General features: G+C 34.6%; 1 protein-coding gene across 1 annotated transcript in view; it reads right to left on the bottom strand.

Moving 5' to 3' along the window:
* LOC149801290 (uncharacterized) overlaps window positions 1-14,871 on the bottom strand; it is a 29,558-nt gene extending 14,687 nt beyond the window's left edge. Inside the window, exon 1 of the mRNA XM_089954293.1 lies at window positions 14,714-14,871. The gene's annotated coding sequence lies outside the window, so the exon portion shown is untranslated. The remainder of the gene's footprint in view (window positions 1-14,713) is intronic.
* Between the last annotated feature and the right edge of the window lie 954 nt (window positions 14,872-15,825).

Below are 15,825 nucleotides of genomic sequence, written 5' to 3' on the forward strand. Positions count from 1 at the left end.
GATAACAGAAGAACTCGCTCTGCAAAAAGGGGTTTCACATTTCTTTCTTATATACACAGGAAAAATACTTTTCTAAAAATATATTATATTCATATTAAAACAATCGATTCCTTGTTAATTAATATTTAAAATGTTTATTGTTTTGTGCCCACATCATAAGGCGAAGCTTATTATAATTTTTTCCGTCCGTTCGACTATTACCAATTTTATTTCGGCACAATAACTGGAATACGTCACCATCTACAATCATCAAACTTTGCGGAGAGCGTGCATTATTGACAGTGTTGGTCACTGTGACTGAAAGCAGAAAATTGGTTTCGGCCAATAGATGGTGTCATCGGCTTCAGCAAAGTGTCTGGATGATTCACACATCGGCTAAAAAGAAACCTCTTGAGTTGCAGTCATAAAGTCAGAGATCAGGTCACTGTGATTGAAATAAATTCTCAGTTAAGTTTGCGTTAGTGATAAAATATTTAATATTTAGCTTTTCTCAGGACCAACTCGACCGGTTCCACTCTTTGAACAGTCGTACAAAAATGTTGTATTTAAATTCTACTGACCTATATTTGGTGCCCTGACTGGGTTTGTAGTGACTTAACACTATCTTGCTAATTTTATCTTAGCACGCGGGTACATCTCAAATTTCAATAGAACAATGCTGAAATAGACTAGGCTATTATGGATAAAAACTATTATCGAAAACCCTTGATCGACTATAACTATATGTAGTGGCTTATAAGACGAATCCAACCACCCACAAAACATAAACCCTGCTCTGATGCCCCATAACGCGTCAGCAGATCAGGGTCTATGTTGTTTCTTGTATTGATTACTCCAGGCAGACTGCATTAACGCAATATGTGACGGCAGGTCTTGGTCTGTGCAGTTTGCGATTGATTTACAAGTGAGTAAAGACGGTAATAATCATCATGTCCATACACGCACATTATTATTGTACAAACCATGTGCAATAAATATACATGACTGAACTTTTCGATAAATACACTAAGTAATTAAGGGTTCATATTAGGTTAATACAAGTGATGAAATCAATCGAAAATAAATTATAACTAGTTTTAAAAAATAAAGATGTATTTCATTGAATAATAATAATAATAATAATAATAATCAAAGAACATTTAGATAACAGAAAATACAGATTAGAAAAAGTATCTTTTGATTATATAGTGCAGGTCAAGAATATTAGAAAATCGATCACAAAGTTTATGCCAGAATATCGTTATAAAAGCAGGAAAAAAATGCCTACATCTAGTTAGTAATTACGCAAAAACATCGATTATGATAATGAAGTATGATATAATTGTTAGTTGCACAATTAATAATAACGAGGTAGAACAAAGACATCACTGAATTCAATTAGAGTAGCAGCTAAACACATGACGAACAGAGCTGCCAGCAAATTCAAATTGAGATGGTTTTTTAAAATAATAAAATAAAATAGAGACAAACAGTCATACTTATAATTCTGTTCTTATAAAGGATATACAATATATCAATTTAAATTATACAATTTTATATAGTGCATTGGCATTAAGTCCATTAGGATACAAAGTATCTAACTTATGAATCCAATAAGTTTCTTTTATGAGTCTATTCATGTCACCATGCACAATATCTACTGGCATGAAAGAAAAATCGAGTAGAGAGTGATTATTTCTGTTAAAGTGTGTTGAAGTATTAGAGGAAAACTAAGGATCTCTATAATTTTTTTATATGAAAGTGATGATTATTCATTCTCTTAGAAACTTGTTGTAGTGTTTGTCCAACATATTGCATGCTACATTTTTTTACAGGTTATCAGATAAATCACATCAGTTGATATGCAGTTAGTGTTATCACGTAGAGAAAATACCTCTTTTGTATTAGCACTACTGAAAGAATTACTTTCTCTTACGTTTACACATTGAGAGCGCCTGTGTCTGTTACATTTAGATGACGAAAAGTGTATTTTTTTATTTTCTGTCTGTTTAGTTCTAATTAAAAAATCTTGCAAATTCTTGGGTCTTCTATAAGCGAGAATTGGTTTAATTTTGTAAAGTGACTTTACGCTGGTTTTATTCGATATATTTAGGAGACTATACTATTTATTAATTATTCGACCTCTATTAGGTAAAGAAGGATTATATTTTATTGTGAAAGGAATCACATCTCTCTATTTTACATTCTGCTGTGTTTAAAGCCTCATGTTGAGTAAGATTACGGGCTTTGACTTTCGTGCCTGAAGAAGCATAGATTAAATGCGAAACTAGTTGCACAGAATTTTCGGCGTTTGTGTTGTTTTTTTATCACAATTCTGATGGCTTTTTAAAACATACAGCCAAGTAATTCAAAAGAGTTTACAGTAATGATTACTGTACCTTACTTGTTTTTTATTTAAAAAAACGCACACGAGCATACTTTGAATACAATGTCTAGCTGCTGTGCAATAAGTACTGATGTAATAACATTTAGTAGGACTTCAATAAAGGATTACGTTTTCTTAAAAATGTTAATATAGTAGTTTTAGTGCACAATTCCTGGCCGAACAACCAAGCCAACGCCGTATCATCGCACTTGTGCATATATGAATGCTACAAATTTCCCGTCGAATCGTACCATTACAAAATTGCAAAACAACATTCCTGGTGATATTTAAATTCCATATTTCTCAAAGTGCTGCAAGATCCCGGCTCTAACAAAAAATTACTAATAATTTTTTTTTATTGCTTTTCATGCATAACTTTATTCTAACGATTGTTTTTGTTAAGACTGAAAAGCTTTGGAGTAGGTCAAGCAGTGGCGTCACTACGGGGGTGCGGGGGGTGCGGACCGCACCGGGTCACACCATCTCAGAGGAGTGACACCAAAATGAAATATTGCAAATTTTACAGAGCACACACTGCTCGGTCTAGTCGGATTTCAAAAGCGGATAACCGATTATAGTTAAATACATGACTAGCAGGCACAGCAGTGGCGTCGCTAGGGGGATGCGGGGGGTGCGCACTGCACCGGGTGACACCATCAGAGGGGGTGACACCAAAATGACATTACTAAGGATTCTGTATGGTCTGTTACGGAAGGAGGACCATGGGGGTGACACCATGAGCTACCGCACTGGGTGACACCAACCCGAGTGACGCCACTGAGGTCAAGTAAACAAAGATCGGTAAAAATATTCATATACATATTGATAAATACAAATAACGGTTAAATCAATATATTTTTACATATTTTTTTCTTATCTGACGAATATACACAATGATGTTGCTATTAGCTACCCTGGCGGCATATACTTGAGGCGCGGATCAGTATAAACCGTTCATTTAGCTTTTCGGTCTTAAGCTTTATGAGAAAAAGTTGCCCTACGGGGAATGGCGTGCTAGAGTTTGCTAACCTTCACCAAATCTGCATAAAAAAAGTATATAGAAATGGTATGGTGTCGAATATTCTCTGGTTAGTCATCTCTTGGGTCAAAATGCATTATTCGTCTGTACTGTAGATGATATGAGGTACGAGTCTTCAACCCTTGAGCATATCAAGAGATTAAATCATTCTCAGTATGTAGTATTCCCTACCGTCGAACTTTTCCCCACCGATTCCGATTGAGAGGTTAAACACTTGTAAATGCCAGTGTGTGTACTTAGTAATTCTTAGTGTAACCTTGTGTACACTCTTTCCGTTAATACCCATAACACTTGTTCTCATGAGGTCACAATTGTAAACCAGTCTTAGTTCAAATAAAACTAAACAATATGTGCACAAGTTCAACAAACAAAAATCATACAATTTTGTACTGTTTCCTACGGCAAAATATAAAAAAGGTAATTATCTTTTTCGTGCAGTATGTTCATGCCATGAAACTGTATTAGAACGATGCAAGTAGTCGTTTTGTTTTAACATATTTACTCACATATACGTCGAATCCCAAATGCAAACCGCATAGACCCAGATCTACGTCATATAATGCGGAGCAAATCTGAGTCTATGCAGTTTGTTAGGAGTAATCAGTTGAAGAAATCACATAGACGGCTGATCAGGGTCTACGCTGTTTGCAGTTTGACTAGACTTGTCAGCGAGTATACGAGGTATGTGTGGTGTCTTTCATCCTTATAGCCTGACGTTGTATTTATCAACATTATATTTCAGCCAACCTGGATTATCTCGCAGCCCTATATTTGGTATCATATATGATGCCGCTAGTAACCAGCCAACTGGAAGTATGATCTGCTGGCCCGATATTTGGCATCATATATGATGCCGCTAGTAACCAGCCAACTGGAAGTATGATCTGCTGGCCCGATATTTGGCATCATATATGATGCCACTAGTAGCCAGCCAGCTGGAAGTATGATCTGCTGGGCTGATATTTGGCATCATATATGATGCCGCTAGTAACCAGCCAACTGGAAGTATGATCTGGTGGCTCGATATTTGGCATCATATATGATTAGTGCCGGATTAAGTTAGTGCGGGGCTTGTAGCATGTTATAAAGGGCCGTACATTTGAAAAAAATCCCACATAAATATTAAAACATATTAGTTCTTTTTAACTTGCTTAGTGAAGTAATTGTATTTTTTTATTTGCTATACAGCAAGATAATACGACAAGTATGTCTGACATTTCAGTAATAGTATTATTTATATGTAGGTAATTGATATCTTGAAAGCATTTAGCGCGGGGCCTTTGAAAGTGCGGGACCCGTAGCATATGCTATTTTTGCTTTGGATAATCTGGCACTGTATGTGATGCCGCTAGTAACCAGCCAAATGGAAGCATGATCTGCTGGCTCGATATTTGGCATCGTATATGATACCGCTAGTAAACGTTCGATAACACAAGCAAACGTTCGATAACACAAGCAAACGTTCGCGCATCCTTAACATTATCCAAAGAAACACGAAGTTGCACTAATCATTTGCTTTTTTCAACCATCCCATCACCAATTACCCATGATCCATATTTAAAAATGAATTAAAGTGAGTTCAAACTCTGGTAACGAACCATCGACAAATGTGTATAAAAACGCATATACGAGAGCCTAGCATGTGTCCAAAAAACGACAACCGAATTACAAACAGCTTGGGATTTAAAGTTTTATAATATATTTATTTTGCTTCTTGTTGGCAATGACGCCAACGAGATGAAAACGTTAGATGAATATTACGGCTGTGTCAAATATTGTACTTTTGAGAAATACACTCGAATGGTTCCTTTTAGTGAAAATGACACAAATAATTTCTGTATCAGTAATGAGAAACAACGTTCTTCTTAAAATATTTATTGCACACTCGTTGAAACATTATGACGGCATAAATCAATTATTTGCCAGATCAACTTCAGTAAGCTACCTCAATTAAGGAAATAATCAGTTTACTTTTTTAATTTTTTAATTTTTTTCTCGATTGTGAATTGGTACATTCTTCACTTTTATTTACGTTTCCGCCATTTTGATGAACACATGTGGCAAATAAAGTAATAATTACAGAAATATGTGATATAATATTTTGCTTTCCATTTAGGAAATCTAGTAATATAACTAAAACATGGTCGTCCCAGGACACAAACACAAAACTATACAAACTTATTATTTAAAAGTGAAGAAAAAGAATATTTCTTGTGATTGGTTTGATTTGGATGGTGTTTTTTTTTTTTTTTAACGTAGCTTTAACAATGTTTTCAGTCATAGCGCTACAGTATCTGCAGTTTGAGAGTTTATAGTGATGTCTAGCACTGGGGCATCATGCTACAGATATGCAGCATCATGTCACACCCAGTAACATTATCCTGACACCGGGCCGACCAGTCCTAGCACTAACCTCTTAATGCCGAGCGTGAAGCGAGGCAGCTGTTAGTACCATTTTATAAGTTTTTGTTATGACTCGGCCGGGGTTCGAACACGCATTGGAAGCGGACGCTCTAACCATTGGGCCACCGGAGCGGTCATTTCATGTGATAGAAATGACACATAAGTCAGTAAATGAAGCAACGGAACTAGTATCCTGTTTGTTTACATTGGAACAAAATTATATTATTTTCAATATTTTTATTGAGTCTGACCGCCAAGATGCACCCTTGATTATCGAACGTTATATTAATGCCAATAAAATCCGTCCTTGTTCGCACGTGCTATTGTGTTCTCAATCAGCCAAGATTAACTGACAGCTCATCTCAACTGAATAGTTTCAAATGCACTTTATTTAACGATTCTAGATAGTTGATATTGTAATAGTAGCGACTTTATTATATCGTATATCCACCGGAGTTAAATTACTTCACAGTTCATGTTTCTGAGCTAAAAGTGACAACAAGAAAAACAATCGTACCTTTAACATGTATCAGTTGCCGCTATATAAATTGCAAGAATGCAAATTTCAATAAGTTTCAAATATTTGTATTTTCAAATAGTCGTCCGTCATATTAAATAATCATGCTCCTTCAAACAAGTAGCGTGTTTAATGGAAACATGAATCATTTAGTGTCATGAACACCTGAACATGTCTCAGTAACTTTAAGCTAAATGCCAACAAAATTTCTACAACTGGAAAATCGATCATTTCCTTGCGTAAATATTGTCATATGAAACCACTTTCCGTAATGTTATCATCTTTATTTCCATGTTGTTATAGTGACATATGTTATCTCTTTCCGTAATGTTATCATCTTTATTTCCATGTTGTTATACTGACATATGTTATTTCTTTCCATAATTGCATCATCTATATGTCCATATCCTTATCAACTCACCGTAGATGGCCAATTACATCTTTTTAAAACAGTGACAGAAAGTGCAGAACTACTCAGAGAAGGAGTACAGCACAATCATTGTCAACGTTAAAGAAAATTATTTTAAAAAAAACAACAAAAAAAACAACATATAAACAAAATAAAATAAAAAGCAACTACAACAACAGACGATTTAATTTCAACAAGAACAAGATATGCGTAGGGCTCAAGTTAAAGAGCAAACAATCAAACCCCCAATGCACCTACCAACCAACTCTTAAATATTATTGGCAAACTATATTAAACGACAATGAGTTTTTTATGTTTGATTTTATTTCCTTTTGCTATACATATATATACATCGAGTGTTCTTATGATTGGGTATATGCACGCTCACTGAATCCCAAATTTCTTGTCATCTAAACAAAATCTGAGTACCTGGATGTGCTAAGAAAGCTACGTGTATTTATTTTTCCACTAACAGTAAAGCGCTTGCAAGATTTGGAAGTCGGGCTTGCGCTGCTATAGTTAGTGGGTGTCATAATGTTTTCGCATTTATACAGACAACAACAACAACAAAACTAGGGCGTGGGTAAAATATTGCATTAGAAAATGAAATCAATCCAAATGAAAGAGCATTCTCTTCTTTCACACTTATAATCGGATACAAATTTGACGGTCGACGCTAAATATGATCCAGCAGGAAATTATGCTGACGACATGTCGCTGGTTTGTATGTATAATATGTAATCTAAAGCACTGCATATCCAGTTTAGCTAGAAAGTAGGTCATTGCAACCACAATTGACTTGTTAATATACGCTCAGTCATTATAGGGTATACAAACATGAATAAAACTCGTTATACGCATGACAAGAATGATTCAAGTTAAGTGTGCATATTGAATCCATTCTTTTCCAGAAATGGTAGTGAAACGCATGTGTGGCTGAGAATTAACAATTGGTTCGATTCTCACGTAAAAGAAACCGAGATGTTGGATGTGTATTCTGATCTAATCTAAAATGAACATTCACCTTATAGTTGTTGCAACCGTTACCTTTATTCCAGATTGATACCTTTTTCACGACATTGAAAAGATTACAGACTTGTATAGGGCACAACAAAGGTGTTTAACAACAAAGGACGTATGAAGGTAAACAAAAAAAAGGTAAACCAAAAAGAAGGAAAGAACGAAACACATACCATTCAACTAACAAAATCACCAGCACGAAACGATGTCAAGAGTGATCAAAAGCGACCTATACAAACAACAGGAAACGAAGAATAACAAACTGTAGGTATGGTCACATACAAAAATACTTACCTTCCATTTGCCATACTTTGTACTGACCTTCAATTGAAAAAAGCAAACAAGCAATAATTATGTTAAGAACACTTTAGTGAACATGATATTGTCATTTGTTCATTTATGTGTTTGCACATTTCTTGGGGAAAATTCTGATCAGGTCTCAGGAGAAACTGAAACAAAACATTTGATCGAACAATTTTAAAATGATCACATGAATGCCAATTTGAAGCACCCATATGAGACACGCAATAAAAGTGATCACTAATGGTCATGTTTACCGTGCAGGCCTATACGTGGCAGCTAAAGTGAAAAGAACAGATGCTAAAATATAGATTGACCCAACCTCCACAAGCATCCCCGACCATACCTGAATATATATATATATATATTAGCGCGTGTGCAACTGAAAATACCTGTCTCTTGTACAGACAGCATATATACTGGTAAGAGCTAAACATAATTATAAAGAACAGAAGGTGTTCATGTTGATAACAAATATAGCATATTTTGAATTGAGCATGAAAGGTCAATCTTTTGCAAAATTGTCTAAATATGTCTGCGCGTTCATAAATGCATATTGCAGTGGTTCCATTAAGAAATGGAAAGCTCAGGTGGAATAAGTGGTTAGAGCGTCGAACCCCGGCTAAGTCATACCAAAGAGTTATAAAAATGGAATTATTAGCTGCCTCGTTTGACACTCAGCATTAAAATGTTCGTGTTAGGACCGATCGGCCTGCTGCCAGGATAATGGGACTGGGTGGGCCATGATGCTACATGTCTGCGGCATGATACCCCAGTGATAGACATCACTATAAACTGCTACACTGCAGATATCGTAGCGATATAACTGGAAAATTGTTAAAGCTGCGATAAAATCCAAATCACACACACACACACACACACACACACACACACACTCACAACAACAACAACAACAACATGAAACAGATTACATATCGCATAATAAATATCCCAATGGACCTCTCAGCAGGGTAGGAATCATTACATAATCGCTTCCACCGGCTCCCAGGGCAAATACATTGACTGCAAAAAACATCATACTCAAATCCAGCTCTAAATAACTTCTATACTTTTTATCTAATTTTGAAAGTATGTTTATAAGTATAGATTGCATCAATAGGGGGATTTCTCAAAAACAATTTATGGCCGGTTTTTAAAGAAATAGTTATGCAAAGTTTTAGGCGGTTTATTAGTGAATAAAACGAGAAAATGACTTTGAAGCGCAAAATGTTGGACACCTCGAAAATAACCTGTTATGTTTTTATGCGGAGTAAAAACATTTATTTTAATATTTTCCAGATATTGAACGCCGACTGCTTAGTTAAACAAAATGAAAGCAAGCAATGACACCAGATTTTTTCGTATGTCCAGAACATCGGAGGGTATCGGCATTTTAGGAAATACACAGGGGTATATGCATGGTGTTATTGTACACTTATTCCCAAACCTTTTTTGAATCACAAAACTATGTTTGTTCGTCCTTGTTAATGTCCGTAATGAAATAAGAAAATCAAGGGAAGTAAACATTTATAGGCTACTGCATTTGTATGGGAAAATAAAAACGAGTTTTTCTGAGTAATACATCACGACTTTGGGAGTGCATTATTAATCCGAGAAAAAACAACGAGTTCATATTTTCCTATACAAATTCAGTAATTTGTTTTATTTTATACTCATTTCGTTTTCCTACCTAAAAGAATGCACTACAAAAAACAAAGCAATTGAATTTATTCTGTATTCCAAAAAAATACACAACCATAGATTCATCAATACATAGAAACACTACTAGTGCGCGCATAGCACTAACAGCGACGTTTGAACTTCGTCTCGCATTCAACAGTTCTTTAAAAACTAATCGTTTTTGTATACTTAAAATTTAAATTTAGAGACATATTGTGAATGATCGCGCAATGAAACAACTTTTCCAGTTGGTCTGGAATGGATGGATTTTACTTTTCTGGTTTGTTTTTGCTTGTGATGGGCTGCATTTATTGGGTAAATTCCTTCTTATGTACATGTGATTTGAACAGCGGAGGGGTCGGCGTTGAGGGATAAACTGCACTTTTGTTTCTGTTCTGTCATTCGAATTTGCAGATCTGTATGTATATTTTGAAAAAATTCAAGATGCAGAAATGTAATATTTATTGCCATTTTTATTAACAGCTAAAGAAAATATATGCATCCGTCCTGTCACTTGCATGCTCCTTGTTGGAGGGACCCAGTCACTAATCATATGTACATGACATGGCTTCTATCGCTAGCCTAACATTGTATCAAAAATGTTAAACGTCGAAAATTGCAACGCAGATGTTTTGTGACATTCCAGTTAACAAGCAGAAATAGGATTTCTTCTTCATCTTGGTTTATTGGCTCTTAGGTTCTCAGATATCTACCAGAACCTTCAGTTCTATTTGGTCTCGAACTTAGTATTTAGACTGACTTGTAAAATGCGTCCATATCATTAAGTTTGTCATCTCTACTTCAAATGGACGAAACAGATCGTTTAGTTTATTCACAAACAAATGTAATAAATCTAAAGCCAATGTGTATGCTACATGAGCGTACACTGTCCAGATTCAAAGTAGTTCCTATTACGCGATACTATTTTTAGACTCACGTGCGGTGCAATATGAAGCAGTGAAATTTGGAAACATATTGTCCGATTATGACAATGTAACGTTAACAGAGAAAAATATGAGCATATAATAAAATATATGTATGTAGTAGTAGCTATGTACAACACCCAAGCACAATAGTGACAATATGGTAACGTGTAATGGTAATGTTCGACGGATGGAAAAATCGATTGCACAGAAATTTAAGGATGATAATCCCTTCCAAATAAATCTTAAAATGAAGTTCAACAAGATAAAATATGTAAACTATGAAATGTAGTGATATTCAAATTTCGTAATATATATATATATATATATATATATATATATATATATATATATATATAGGATAAAGGTAACATGTCAAATCTTAAAACATCTGTAAACGTTTATATCTAAACCACATAAAGGTCCAATTATCTTCCCTGGCAATATTATGTAAATAGGAGAGGAAGATGGGAAAGATGGAAGTTAACAGACGAATATGTAGTTAATTATAATGATGACAAAGCAAAGTCTGCATGAAGATTAAGGGTTACTTGCAGACCATTCAAATTCAGCGAGCCATGCTAAGCACAATTCATTGATCTCCACCCATGTCGTTCTTCGACATGTATAGCTAAGGTTTACATAAAGACTCATCTATTTATCTATCTATCGATCAATAGATCGATACATTGATAGATTAGTCTTTAGGTATATCATGTTTATACATGTCAAGAACTTTAGACGTGTATATTAATGAATTGTCCATCCATCCATCCATCCAGCGATCAATCAATCGATAACTCTAGCCATCCATCCATCAAATAATCCATACATTTATATTTCTATCTACCAATCATAATAACTATATATGTGCATTACTTCAAATATACATATGTACTTAATCATAATATTACCGTGAATGGTGACACTGACTTCCGAATTATCAACCAAACTTCCATTGTCCTTCATCCAAGAAGAATGTATATTCTTATCCTCGATGTTTTGGTGTATCTGTAGCAATTTCAATACACTCACCTTTCTTAAAAAGAGAGTCTTTTGAAGCTTGGCATTGTTTTCAAACGCCAAGGCCTGTACATGTAACACACACACACACACACACACACACACGCACACACACACACACACACACACACACACACACACACACACACACACATATATATATATATATATATATATATATATATATATATATATATATATATATATATATATATATATATATATATATATATATATATATATATATATAGGCATACAACGATTCGTATATATATATATATATATATATATATATATATATATATATATATATATATATACATACAACGATTCGTATACTGTTGTGGCTGTATCAGCAAGACAGTGGCCTTTTAAAAGTGGATAGTGATAATTCAGCTGTATGAATTCAACTCATGATCTGTATCAGTGATACTAATGATCTTCATCCGTAAGGAAAAAAAATGTCAACCAGTTACTTAGCCTACACGAATACAATCAACGCGGTATCGACAAAACTGGAGAGAGAATATGGTAAAATATGCACCTAAAGCAGTACCACAGTCAGCGACACGTACTTATAAAAAATCAGCAATATCCAAGGGTCCCTTTTCCTACTCTTATTATCAGTTACAACTTCTGCATAAACGACACCATTCGATTAAGGACACAGTTTTATTATCCAGTGAGTCTCTCCTATAGACTGGCTTCACTATGCATAATGGCCCGATACTCCTCTATATTTGAGTGGAAGTCATATTGCCGAGAAAAAAATCATTTCGGTCATTTCATTAATTTTTTGGTATTTTAATCAACATATTACAACAAATAAAGATCAAGTTTATTATATTAGATATATTAATAACTAAGTGTTGAAGTTGAAATTTACAGATAGAAGATTGAGTAATCAAAACTGATCAACCACAGATTTTAATCGGGTAATGATTCTTTATTTTTCTCATGGGTAATGCGATTCTAGCATACTTGGTAATCGTTCACTTGCTTGTATCTTGTAAATTGGAACGGCTTACGGGCACCCTTTGTCGTATGCAATGATGCTGTCGCTTGAGTCATATTAAACAGCGGAAGACTAAATTTACATGAATGATCAATAATATTTTGCTATCCTTTAAGATTTCGTCCGAAAAAATTGAGCAGTCAAAAGAGAGAAAAATATAATCGTTTATATTCGATTATGGAAAATCATAATTTGTCATAAATCGATAAAGCTGAAATTTTTAGAAAGATGTTCATGTCACATATCTGGCTATTATATATGCAAAAGGCTTTCCCGACAAAACTTTTATTATTTTAATTAATTGGCGCATCATTATTCCTAACTCTGTCTGTCTGTCTCTTGATATATAGTAAAGAAACCTTTTGGGTCATTAAGGTAAATAAAACCCATAAGCAAACGTTTGCAAGAATAGATTTCCTATATGGTTTGGCCATAGAAAATTCACGTTCTTTGTTTATAAAGTATCTTAACTGTTATATAAATTTGGTACCGAAGTTCTAAATGCTTAGGCATATAAATTACTTATACATGATGGTTAGGTACATAAATTACTTATACATGATGGTTTAATCACAAACCTAACATTCTTAAATCTACTTAAATCCAGACAGATGTCAAAATAATTGAAAGATTATCTCAAGATATTGCTCTGAAGTGACTGTAAACTTTGATAGAAAAGTGTTATCTATGTAAAATCGATTTGGTTTGCTGCAAGTAGTCATTGTTATGAACTGTGTTTTGTTCATTGCATAAAAACCGACATAAACACACACACACACACACACACACACACACACGCATTTCCTAACTATCAACTAACCGACGTAAGTAAGTACCAAACCTACCCATCTACTTACCTATCGACCTACCGGGCTAGCTAGCTACCCACCTGCATACGTACGTACATACATACATACATACATACATACATACATGCATGCATGCATGCATTCATGCATGCATGCGTGCGTGCATTCATGCATGCATGCATGCGTGCGTGCGAACGTACGTACGTACGTCCATCAATCCATCCATCCATCCATCCATCCAAACATACATACATACATACATATATACATACATACATACATACATACATACATACAAACATGATATGCATTGATAAAGCTATCTTTTTAAAAATTTCAGCTTTACCAATTTGTGAACAATAATTATATGTATGTATCATGACCGATGAATTTTAGCTACGTATTTTATCTATGTAACGTTATAGGTATTAACCAAATAAAAAATAGAAAAACAATAAGAATTCCAACAGCTACAAGTATTACTGTCTCATCGTTTCGCATAACAAATCAGGTAACTGTCACTTCTACAATCATCACCACACCACAACTGATTCTTCTGCCATCTACTACTAACACCACCACCACTACTACAGCATAGTTCTTGCTCCCATCACTTTTCGCATGACCTCTATTGTGCGACGAATAACCGCATTATCACCCATGCTACATTACTACTACTCTAGCAAAATGAATAAGTGCAGGTAAAATGTATACTTTGCAAAGATAAATCTATTTAAATTCAATCCATTTGTTTTGGTTTCTTTTCTTAACCGTAAGGTGGCAGCTTAGTAATTCCTATACAATACTAATATTGAAGCATATACGTAACGACAACGATTAATTAGTGATGTTCTCTAGTCAGTGCATCGTTGTAATTGTACCTGACTGTTAAAGCATATATTAAACATAATCATGTAAGAAAGTGCTAATATCTTAATTACAATCAATACAGTGAAAAGTATATCTAAATGTTTTACCTTATTGTTGTAAAATATCTTCATCATCTTTTTCAGTGTAAATATCTATCCAGCTATATATATCTATCAGTCCAAATCTGTCACATATCATATTTAGCCATAATTCATTAGGGTGTACTCCTGAAAGGCTCAACTGACCTATAAAATTGCCGTATTTTGCACTGTCTTGATAATACAGGGAATACACAATAGGGATCTAGTGTGCACATTGTTATGTGTAGATAAATACATACCTCAGTGACGTTCTTTATTTCCCCCACATACGTTCACACAATAGTCGGGAAGATCGTGATTGCTGTCCACGCATCCACTGTGCTCCTGTCACTCGTGGTTGTTGTCCACCTATTGGCTGCACTCTTTTCATTCCGCTAGCATTTCGTTTTTCCGGCGATCCAAAGATCTAATCCAAATCACTGGAGTGTTTATGTTTTGTGTGTGCAAATACACAAATATGCTAATACACGTCGATAAAGAGCGGAGGCAGTCAGACGAATTTCGAACAAGGATTACGACTGAGCTTTGGGTTTAAATATGCCAGAGCCGATGTGTATTTATTTGCCAAGAGATCTTAGTTCAGTGTCTAACTAATCCTTATTAGTCTTTTGTTGGCAGCAAAAGAACTTAATCCCACCATGCAGGCATTTAAATCATCCAGACGGTTAGGACAGATTGTTTCCCGTCTCTTTTCAAGTTAGGTTTACTAGATTTTCTATCAAATGAAAATCGAATCTCGATAGATAGCCAACGTGGAATAAGGAAAAATCGGTAAAATATTCATACCCTTGTTAAAAATCTTCAAATCCCGAGGATGCACCCATTGACTGGGATTGACATTGTATGAAATGTGGGTGGATGGCCTCCCCCCCTCCCACAAAGCGGTTAGTGATTCGAGCTACTTAGAGTGACATATACAAAGGTCCATACTGCGCTGTTTTCCAAAATGTCAACGATCGTATTATGCATTAAAAATGTACACGTGAAAGTAAAGAATTCAAATTATCAAATGTTTAATTAGCCTAAACCTGGAAATTCATCTAAATGTTATATAGTATGAATAGATGTTGTTTCTATCTATATTCCGTTTTCCATTTAATTCCTTTGATATCTTCGATCGTTTGAATATGTTATTCTATCCCTTTTAAATGTTATTTTTTTTAACCTGTCAACGTTATTTCAAAATTTAATTACTTGTAAACAGTGTTTGAAAATAGCTCATTTGAAAATAGTGGATATCTAAAGCGGTTTAATTTCTTTCTAGGGGAGACGGTAACAAATGTATTTGATAAAGAAAGGAACTAAAGATAGGTGAGTACATTGTATTATACTGTACATGCTTCTTACCATG

Source organism: Sinohyriopsis cumingii, chromosome 4 (assembly GCF_028554795.1).
Source record: "Sinohyriopsis cumingii isolate HCF-2022 chromosome 4, ASM2855479v2, whole genome shotgun sequence".
Classification (NCBI taxonomy): Eukaryota; Metazoa; Mollusca; class Bivalvia; order Unionida; family Unionidae; genus Sinohyriopsis; species Sinohyriopsis cumingii.